Below are 12,118 nucleotides of genomic sequence, written 5' to 3'. Positions count from 1 at the left end.
CTTCCACGTGGATGTGGTACTTACTCTGGAAGTGATACTTACTATTTCACTTAGGAATTTTGAATTATGGAGAGACTATCGTGCTGATAACGTGTTATGAATAAAGAGTACACAAGTATGTAAAGAGAGGAAGAGAGAAGTATGAGAGATAGAGAAATAGTCTGATGGGGATGCTCTGCTAGGTGCAGACTCCCTTGAAGGTATGAAAAACGGTAGAAAGGGGGGGTTTGAATAACGTTTTCAGTACAAAACTACCACCTTAAAGATTTTAACAAATCTTTTCGAGAACTAAGTGCAAAAGATAGAGATAGAAAAGCACACAAGGATTTTATCCTGGTTCACTTGATAAATCACTCAAGCTACTCCAGTCCACCCGTTAAGGTGATTTCTTCCTTCTTAGAATGAAGGCAATCCACTAATCAGATAATTGTTACAACTGCACTTGAAACCTACAAGTGACTAACAATACACTGACTTAGCTCACACTAAGATTCACTCTCTTAGTCTTCTCTAGGATCCGATCAACCTTGATCTCCTAAAGGAATCACCACTAAGATTCACTCTCTTAGTCTTCTTAAGGATACTGACCTACCCGGTCCCTTAAGGAAAATCAAACAACTGTTTGAGGTTGGTGTTTACAAGGGTTTGCTTCTGAATAAGCTGAGTGTAAACTAAAATAAATTACAAGATGAAAGAAAGCTTAGAGTATTTTGAATATCTTGCGCGTGTGTTGCTTCTTGTATTCACTTCTTTTTTCTATATTAGCCGCTTCTTTCAATCTTCAGCCTCTATATATACTCCAAGGATTAGGGTTGAGCGTTGCATGGAAATGCTACCGTTGGAGGGCAGTTCTGGAAAATCCAGCTTCTGCTGTGGCTGAGAACGTTAGGTAGGTCGTCAGGAAGGTACACTTGCTTTTGTACTTGGATAGCGACTTGACCTTTTAACCTAGGAGACTTCTGATCAGAGGAATGCTTCGTATTGGAACTTGTGAAGCCGGTTGATCAGAGTCAGAGGGAAAGCACAGATCCTCTGACCATTGTATCTTCTGATTCTGAACTCAGAGGGAAGAACATGGCCTTCAGAGTTTCTTGCTTCTGGACTTCAGAGTTTCCACTATTCAGCTTCTAGATCTTCAGAGTCTTCTACACCATCGGAACATCTGAACCTTCAGTGTTTCTTGGTTGTCAGAACTTCTGGATCATCAGAGCTTCTAGCGACTGAGTCCTCATCAGAGTTTGTATAGCTTCAGATCTTCTGAAGCTTTTCCACTGTTCATACTGAACATGGTGAATGCGAAAGCGTTGCTTGGGTTACCCTTTATACACAGTGCTTCTGATTTGTGTGAAATTGAGTCAGGGTCAGAGCCTGTAAATAGCACACTCAGAAAAACACGTTAGAGTACCACAATTGTTCATATCAAAAGGTTAACTTGTAATCATCAAAACATAGAGTTGTACTACTAGATCAAAACTTGATCTTACATCCCTTGTATTTATAATATTAGGGCCTGGCCCATTGACTCTTAGCTCTGATGGGCATCCAAATATTCATAACATATTACTCATTATTCTCTTTTCTCTTCTTATTCCTTTAAGGTGGGGGTGGAAAAGAAGAGTAAACAAAACATTATTGATCATTGTTTGGACTTGAACTTTGCTGCTAAAAGCTCCCCAACTAGATGTTAAAGAAAAAAATGGTTAAAAAGTTGTTCTGTTCCACTTAGATAATTCTTTCGAATATTCTTCTCATTGAAGATCTCTTTATGCTCTTTCCTTCTTGTCTTTTTTCCTTTTCTTTGCAAGCTCTTTATGTTAAGTTCAATTTTATGAACGATAAGAAATGCAAGAAGCACCTATATAATGTAATGGATTGCGTTAGAATATAATATAAAAACATTCATTTAATTTGATCCTTATTTAACTGTAACACCCCGATTTCGGTGGCGTCACTTTAGTAACCAAAATAAACTTAATGCGGAAAAACGTAAATATTTTTTTTTTCGATAATAACTAAGACAAGACTGAATTAAATAAAAACCAACAGTAACGATAAACAGAACTAATATACAATACATATAACATTCTCCGCTGTAAGTAGCGACCTCGTCACGAGTAACCTCCAGTGACGGAAAGTAGAAAAGTGTAACGCCCGTAGGCAAAATGTACAATCCCCAAAATGTTAGGTCAAGTGTCAGCAACACAAGCCCTCAAAAATAAGAATAAGTCAGAGCTAGGACACTAACACCCAACCTTAATAGACTCTAATCACACATCCCCCATACTTCCATCATCGACTCCCATCTGGTCATGCATGAAGTCCGGGTCCACATCGGAGGCTCAATAGTAGTCATTTCGCTCCGGGTCTTCCCCGAACGACGAGGAATCACGGAAGAATCCCCCAACGACATCTGACAAAAAGGGCATACATAGCCCCCCAAACACAGGTAGCACGTGCAAGGGTCAACTTACGGAATACAGGATAGAGAATACAAGACACCAGATAAAGTATATGGGGTATATATATATATGTTGTCTATATACATATAAGTTCTGCATTGTCTACCCTAAGGTTTAAACATAGCATGTTATCAAATCTCTAGTACAATTCCATCATCAAAGCACATAACGATATCTATCAACATCTACTCATCAAAACACATAACGGCACAATTAGAGTGCATGATATGTCAATGCAACGTCACTCTCGACGGATCCAGAAAGAGTAGGCTGGGCACGTTTGAGTCGGTCCTAGCACTAGCATTGTGTCGACCATAACTCCCGAGTGTCACTTACAACCTTGACATAGCCGGATCAGTCCTAACCCTGCGGGTCGACTTTTCCCTCCGCTATGCCCGACAATCAACAGGTCGATCCTAACCTCACGGTCGATCATATTCCCCGTCGATGTCCGAATTACCCGAAGGTATAAACTGTACCCGAAGGTATAAACTGTACCCGAAGGCATAAACTGTACCCGAAGGCATAAACTGTACCCGAAGGCATAAACGGTACCCGAAGGTATAAACGGTACCCGAAGGTATAAACTGTACCCGAAGGCATAAACGGTACCCGAAGGTATAAACTGTACCCGAAGGCATAAACTGTACCCGAAGGCATAAACGGTACCCGAAGGTATAAACTGTACCCGAAGGCATAAACGGTACCCGAAGGTATAAACGGTACCCGAAGGTATAAACTGTACCCGAAGGCATAAACTGTACCCGAAGGCATAAACGGTACCCGAAGGTATAAACTGTACCCGAAGGCATAAACGGTACCCGAAGGTATAAACTTAACTCATGATGATTCCTCGAATCATCCGACTCATCTCTATCCGATGGTCAACACTGCTCAACGAGCAAAGAGCATCAACATGCTCGGAAACTACCCGTTTCCCGGCTTATCTCTCAGATAGCCCAACAACACGACTGCTCCCAGAGCACAAGAGTATCAACATACTCAAAACCTCTCAATATCTCAACACTTGGATCCGACGACACTTCTCGTTTTTCCAAAACTAAGATTCGACTCCTAAGCTTCCTTCGAGATTATTATCATTACTTAAAGATTTAGAGGTTGTTTAAGGTCTTATGAGTTTTCTTCAAAAAATAATATCCTTTTAGCCTTATCGCAATTCTTATAAGTTCTCGGGATCTCCAAATCCCCAAATGACTCCAGAGAATGTCTCGATCCATAAAACACCATAACAAGGCCCGAATCTCATTCGTCCTATCAAACTTTCCCCAAAACTCTCAAAATAAAATCGGCATGACCTGCCCGCTATTCTCACTATTCAGAAACTCAGATTTCATTGCTAAAGCATAAATAACTCAGCACCATCAATCAACATGTCATATATCAGCATAATAAGCAATAACCACATAGCACTTAGCATATAAGGCATGCACCACACATCCTAGATTACCCACATAGCACATAGCATGTAAGTCAATCTCCAAAAACATTCAGTAGATGAATCATCTACATTGTCAGCCGGAGCCTCAGAAAACATTTTCCCAATCATACACAAACAAGTGCATAAACAGTAAATCAAGTCGAATGCGTCGACACCTAAAGCATTAGCTAGTAAGGTAAGTTGCCCTTACCTCTAGTTATTCCAGCGTTCTCCTCAAACGTTCCTTCACAATGAGCTCCTTGATCTTCAGGAAATTCTTCAAAAGAACCTTTAAAGTAAAACCACAGAATTCTATCAAAATCTATCGGAAACTAAGCTATCGATACTTACTAAGGTTACACGAAGTGATCTATACTCTAAGGTACGATAATCTAGCGCGAAAAGACAAGTTTTCGGAAAAGGAAATTTCTTCCTCCCCCTCTAATAGGCTCGGCCACTTTTCACAATTAAGGGGCTCGATTTTTCTTCGATCAAACTTGGTTCCTATGCTTTCATAAGCCGTAACTAAGGGTATTCTGAACTCGGAAAAATTATCGGATCAAAAACTGTCGCAGGGGTATTTTGGTCATGATTTTTAACTTAGGATTTTCAAAACTGAAATCCCAAAAATAAAATTTTGCAGGGACGTCACCAACGACGTTTATGACAACTAATCCTACTAGCACTAAGCTAAGGCGATAGTTTTCAGCCTAAAGGGTGGCACTTTACTCAAAAACTACATAAATGGGTATTTTAGGTTAGAATTGATTCCGGCGGAATTCCGGCGACATAACGGAAAATCTAATCCGGCAGAAGTGATCTTGGGCACATATAGAAGAGGTTTAGAATCAGAAATGAAAGATTCAGGATAGTTTTGCAAAAACCCATAAACTATCCACTCAGAAAACTCAACAGAAAAGCTATGGAAAAAGCGATCGGAGGTAAGGATTAGCGACTATACCTCGAAGCCTTGAAGCAGCAACTGATTGATCGACGATCAAGCAAGGTTTGAAGAAAAGCTCTTCTTCCTCTTCCTTCTATGGAGCTCGCGGCCTTGGAGAGAAAATGGAGGAGTTCTTGTAATTTTTCTCACCTTTCTTGCTATATATAGAAAATGGTAATTCGCGGGAAAATGAAAGTTTCGCGAATCAGATTTTTCCGGCATCATTCTCCATGAATTCTAAGATAGGTTTTGGCAAAGGAATTCCTAAGCTAAGAAGATGTCTCCTTGTATTTTTGGCAACTAATGCAAAGTCGGTGCAAAGTCGGTGTAAAACTATTTTACCCGATAAGTTGCTTTTTGCGTCGAATGTCGGAACGGAAAACTTCCTTCTGAAGAAAGATTGAAATCATTAAGAGAAATGGGTGTACGCGTGTAGAATATTCATTTGAAGCTCTGAATAGATAAAGTCTTCATTGTCGAGAAATTCTAGGGTTTTGAAATACCAGGGATTCGGTTTCGGCAAACTTCCGATGATTGGAATCGGACGTTCGTAGATCCTAGAGTTTCGCCTCGAGACGATCGTGATATATGGAAAAAGAGAAGTTCTAACATTTCTCTGAAGATTTTTGGAATTAACTGCCATCGTGCCTAAAAGTGAAAATTAGCTATATACTAGGGTTTCTGACCTAGGTTTAAGCGTAAAACGTTCGTGCTGTAACTTTTATCGATCATAATGCAATCCTTGAACTTTTCCTGAACTTTCTCCTTCATAAATATATTTCATTTAATAAACTTTCGTTCAGGTTTCCCTTCACATTACATCAACCCTAATCGTGAATAAGAAGTTTATTCACTTAGCATGAACTTAAAAACTTGGGTCTTACATTAACTGCCTAAATTTTTGGGATAATTGGTTACTTAATATGGTATGAGAGTCTCAATGACCAAGCGGTCCAGAGTTCGATCTCGGTCTCCCCCATTTCTTCTAATAAAAAAAGTATAATTTCAGCACATGGTAGTGAAGGGTAAAAAGATCGTGGTGAGACAATAAGAGGGTTGGATTGCGTTCATGTAATTCGACCGGACTAAGCAAATGAATTCTGTTAAGCTCTTAGTCAAGAGACATGTTTTGCAGATAACTAAATAAAGAGTTAAGCAGCGTACAATGCAGACAATTGTCTTTTATCCTGATTCACACGATATCGGTGGGGTACATCCAGTTCTTGGCAACTGCCAAGATTTCCACTTACAAGGAACATAGAGTATTCTTTCTCCTACATCTCCAGGTATTGTTGAGTATTCTTTGAATCATTGCTTCTACAGCCAACAAGTATTATTTCTCATGTCTCTTTAGGCATATGGAGTATTCTTTCTCCTACTTCTTCAGGCATGCAGAGTATTCTTTCTCCTGCCTCTCCATGTATGTGAAGTATTCTTTCTCCTGCTTCTTCAAGCATTGTTGAGTATTATTTACCAAGCCTCTTCGGGCTCAACAAGTATTCTTTTTCATGTCTCTTCAGGCATATAGATATGATTTGATTAGAGAGGGGAGTGTTGTTCATACAGACTTATGAAATGTATACAGTAGAATCAATTCATCTCGAAGTTGTATATGATCTGATTAGAGAGGGGAGCATTATGTCATACACATACACACATGCACACATACACACGTATATATATATACTCATTCATGGTTAGTTAAAGTTCTAATCCTAGCTCATTCCTAGTCCTAGGGTTAAGTCATCGACTAGATGGTCATTATCTGATTGGTTAGGGCGTGGGATGTTACAAACCCTAATTGTGTTAGTTGATTGACTCCTGGGTCGTACAATTACGTTAGCGACACATGGTGCTGCCCTAGAAAGGAAATGAAGATACACCTATGCGTAGGAGGCGAGCGATGGACTGATGGCTTGATGTTCAAATGCTAGTGATGGATTTATATGCTACTTATAACTATGCTGAATTTCACTAGGACTTATATTACATTACTTTAGGAAGTTGACCCTTTCTTGCCTTGTGTGTTTTGTTTGTGTTTGGGAGGTCGGCAAACTGCCAGGCCATAACAGGTGTTGCTGTAAGTAGCTGTTGTGCTGCTGGACGAAGGTGACTGTGTTGTTGGACGAGAAAACAACTTTGGCGGAATGATCAAAGACTACAAGAGTAGTGTTAGATGTAAGGCTAGAGCCTTGGGTAGAGAAGCTTACTGTTATTGGTTGAGGCTTGTAGGGATGGTTGTATAATTTACTTTGGTTTTGGGTAGGCTTCGATGCATTTCTCTTCTACGATTCTCCAGTGCGGGGATGGTAGGAAGTATATTGGACTTAGGGTGTTATCGTATTTTGAACTCTGTTGTCAAATAAAACATTACTTTATTGTAGTTCGCATGATTTAAATATCTGTCATCACTCACAGGTGCTTGCCTTGACAAAGCCGGATGTATGGGTTTGGGAATGATCATGTATGTAAAGTTTGGAAATCTTTTGAAGAGAAAAGAAAAAAAATACTCGTATTTGTAAATCCTTTTGGAAATTTATTTCATTTTCTTTAGCAGGTTACTATTTGTGACCCTTGAAAGTCGGGCTGTTACATTGTGGTATCATAGCTTTGGTTGAGAATACCAGAGCTTGTTGGGGAATATGTCTTCTGTGCTAGGTCGTTTGAACTCTAAAAAGGGTCAAACCTTGGTTGTGTGCAAGGCAATTTTCGCTTTAATTGTTTGCTATGCTTTTGGATAGTGTAAGGGGTATGTATGAGACACATTCCCTTGACTATTGCTTGTGTTTTGATTAAAGCAGTCCTATAGGGTTTAGAGAAGTTTCTAAGCCTAGGAGATTGTTTTGTACCGATGTGTTGGTAAGGAAAGATATAAGCTAAGGAATGAATCCTTGTGAAGTGCCTCATGAGTGCTAGAAGTGAGATGTTAAGTTTATGCAATTTCCAAAGTGGAACTGTTATAAACTCAATAGGTTGGATTTAATCTGAGGTTATATGTAATTGCCTGGTGATAGTAAGATTAAGAAGAATCAACCTTGATTTGAATAGTGTTTTGTCGAATTTGGGAGATAAGTTATGTTAAGTACTTGATTTCGTTGTGAAGAAGTTGTAGTCTTAGATTGTTTTTGACTTGAGAAGTATTGAAGAGTTAAAGGACATTATGAGTCCAAACTTGGTAAAGGTTTAGATTTTAAGTGTACGAATTATTGTCATGAATGAGTAAGATTTGTAGTTTTGTTAGGTGTTTGTTTGAGTGCCTAAGGGTGAATGAATCTTTAAGATTAATTTTGAAGAGACGTACTAAGGTCAGCAAGTGAGTTTTACTAAGTTGAATCTTTGAAGATTGAAGGTCTGACGATAAGAAGTTGAGTTAAGTTCCTTGGGGTATAATGTAAGAGTAATCTTAAAGAGAATGAGTTTTGAGTTCTGCAGCTGTGTTAAGACTTTTGGCACCATTTGTTTTGAACTTGTTGCTTGTTTAGTATGTAATTATATTTCGAACCACCCATGTTCTAACAGAACTACCTTTGCGACGAATTTCTAAACTGAAGATGTAGACCCTCGATGATGCTTTTGGAAAAGACATTCTTATAATCTACGTTACGTTTGAATTGAAATAGACTTATGCATGATGTATTCTGGTGAATTGAAGACTCACTGTCGAGTCACCTGAATGGGGAAGTATGCTGGCCAAGACAACGTCTTACCTGAGATCGTGTCGATTTTACTTATTGCTTTATAGTGTATTTATCCTCACTGATAGAAGATGGTGGAACCAAACCTTTGGTCAGACAAAAATGTGGACGGAACCAACGATCTTATACGGTGATAGTACCACAGATCGAACAATTTGACGGTGAATAGAGTCGTCAATTAAACAAAAATGGTGGACGAGGCCCTTGTTCAGAACAAGATGGTGCATGAAGCCATCAGGAAAAATGGGATTTGGTGGATGATACCAATGATCTTATACGGTGATAGTACCACAGATCAAACAATTTAGATGGTGGAAAGGACCATCGCGCGGGCGAGGTGGTGGATAGATCCACTGTGCGAGTCAATCGAAGGATGGAACCCTTGAACTCGAAGTCCATTGTTTTCCCGTGTCTGAATTTGTCATGTTACATCCGGATCACCTGGACGGGATGCCGACCAATGTGTTTCGGTATGGGCATGACACTTGTTTAATTTGTATTTTGTTCGCCGGTTGGGAGGATGGGCCTTAACTGTGCCTATTGTCGATTTGGAGGATGGACCTAAACCGCGTATGTTAATCGATTGGGAGGATGAACCTCAATCTTGTCTTGTTGGTTGTGTGATGGTAACAACAAGTCTTTGAACCACTTCATCAGGTGCCATTGTTGAAGGTAACGTGGTGGGAATGATTCATCGGCCGTACTAGTAAATTTTTCAAACTCCCATTTTCTGGATAATAAGTCTGATCAGCTTAAAATTGGGGAATGGATTTTGGAATCATGGCTGGTATTGGACTTTGAAAACGAATGCTTAGGAAACAATATTCTTGAGGAGGTGCAATGGAGCTCGACAACATCGAGCTAAAGGACGACTTATCATGCGTCGCGAAAGGCTTATGCCGGTGGAAGCCATTTTGAATCGGGACGCAAACGATCTACCTAGGAGCTGGAAGACAAGGCTAAGGGACTACCTCCACCACTTTTCCTAACTCCGAGTTTCGAGGACGAAACTCCCTTTTATGGGGGTAGTATTGTAAAATCCACATTTTTTTGAATTAGAATAATTAATTTAATTCCAACTCACACCTAGGTGTCGTGTATGCATGAGAGGAAAATTATTGAGTATTTTTCCTTGATGAAGTTGATCTTGAGGTTGTTTGCATTTTGTTTAAGGTGTTTGACATGTGTCTTGCGTGACAAACAACATTGTCTTTGTCTGATGTGCAACTGAATGTTCTAGGCATCTGGTAGAACATTGTGATTCAGGTTGCTGTGTGATCTTTACGTATGATACGTGAAGAATTTATTGTCAAGATTTGACCGTGATTCTACGCGTTTTATATACTGGACATATCTTATGTGATCTGGAGAATTAATCTATTTGGAGAAATAGGATTAATTTGTGTGGACCAAGTAATTGTGATGAGCTGGTCCTAATGTGTTTATTTTTTAAGAAGATCTTTTGAAGATTTACTTTTGTTTTACTACATGGACGTTTTGATGAAGAAGAAGATGAAGAAACTTTGACAAACTCAATGACGTTGAATTCTATATTTAATGGCGTGGACATGAACATGTTCAAATTGATCAATATTTGTACTGTGGCCAAAGATGTATGGGAGATCCTCAAAACTGATCAGGAGGGAAAAACAAGAGTGCGTATGTCAAGACTCCAAATACTAACAACTCAGTTTGAAAATCTGAGAATGAAGGAGGATGAGTCTATTACTGAATTTCATATGAGGATATATGATTTAACTAATACTGCTTTTGCACTGCGTGAACAAATATCAGAAGAGAAGATTGCAAGAAAGATTCTCAGGCCTTTACCTACGAAATTTGATATGAAAGTGACTGCTATTGAAGAGGCTCAAGACATAAGCAGTATCAAAGTTGATGAGCTCATTGGGTCACTTATGACTTTTGAAATGACATTAAATGATCGACTTGAAAGGAAGAACAAAAGCATTGCTTTTGTGACCAACACTGAAGATGATGAAGACCTAAATGAGAAAGAAAATTGAGAAACCATCTTAGAGGCTATAGGACTTCTTGCAAGAAAGTTCAATAAGGTATTGAAAGGCTGGACAAAAGATCGAAGCCACATGTCCAGGACAGTCGGTCAGACAACTTCAAAACCTCTGGATTTCAGCGTAAGGGAAAGGAAGAGGACATAGGATCCAAAGGCAAAGGAATACAATGTCATGAGTGTGAAGGCTTTAGTTATATCAAGGATGAATGTCCTACCTTTTTGAAAAACAGAAGAAGGGAATGATAACTACATGGTTTGATGAGGAATCTGATGAGGAGAGTGAAAATGAGACATCAAATCTTGTAATGTCATTTGTAGGAAAGGTTGAATATGATGATGGTGCTAGTGATGAGGATATTTCTGATGAAGAACTAGCAGAAGCATATAAGTTGTTATACATCAAATGGAAAGAAGCATGCATCTATGGTCAGCAACAAAAGATACTGGTTTTTCAACTTCAAACTGAAAGTAACAAACTAGCAGGAGAGGTTGGTGTATTAACATCCAAGATGGAGAGAATATGACAAGGTCCATTCGTATGATGAACAAGAGTACTAATGTTGTGGACGAGATACTTGTTGCAGGAAGAAGTGTAGGTGACATGACTGGTATAGGATACAACTACGAATCCTTGAACAAAGGAAGCAAGAACATGTATAAGGAATGAGTCTGTAGGCAGACAATCGGGCTATCAATTGGTCAACTAGAAGTCGAGACAATGGGTGCGACATCCATATCCACAAGTGGGGAACTACACAAATTCAACATGGAAGTGTCATCATAGTGGAAGGTTTGGTCATATTAGGCCATACTGTTACAAACTGTATGGGTATCCAAAGCCAAGTGGTCAAGCAAAAACTGATGAGCCCAAGATACAAGATAAAGCCAAGGGTGAGTGGAAAACTAAAATTGTGCCTACTGGACTTATTGCCCACACATCACTACGTGCTTCAGCCAGAGAGGATTGATATTTTGATAGTGGTTGCTCAAAGCATATGACTCGAGTGAAGAGTTATCTAGAAGAAGTGAAGCCTCATGCCAGCAGCCATGTCACTTTTGGAGATGGAGCAAAAGGGAAGATAAAGGGGATAGGTAAATTGAAAAAATTAGACTCTCCTAGTCTTGATGATGTACTACTAGTTGATGGATTGAAAGCTAACTTGAAAAGCATTGGTTAACTATGTGATCAAGTTTTGAAGGTTCTTTTCAGCAAGTCAGAGTGTGTTGTCATGAATGACAATAAGGAAGTATTGATGAGAGGAGCATGAGAAAAAGACAACTGCTATATGTGAACTTCTCAAATGGTTTCTCATCCTGCTCGGTGTTTGATCACAAAGGAGGATGAAGTCAAGATCTGGCACCAGAAGCTTGGTCATCTGAATCCCACGAGCATGAAGAGAATCATATCTGAAATCATATCTGAAGAATCTATCAGAGGAATTCCTAAGCTAAAGATAGAGGAAGGGAAAGTGTATGGAGAGTGTCTGATAGGAAAACAAGTGAACACGTCCCACTTTAACATCTGACAACCTCAAAAGTTCTTCAACTGCT

The sequence above is a fragment of the Lotus japonicus genome, chromosome 3 (genome assembly GCF_012489685.1).
Source record: "Lotus japonicus ecotype B-129 chromosome 3, LjGifu_v1.2".
NCBI classification, from domain to species: domain Eukaryota; kingdom Viridiplantae; phylum Streptophyta; class Magnoliopsida; order Fabales; family Fabaceae; genus Lotus; species Lotus japonicus.
This window is presented reverse-complemented; position numbering follows the sequence as displayed.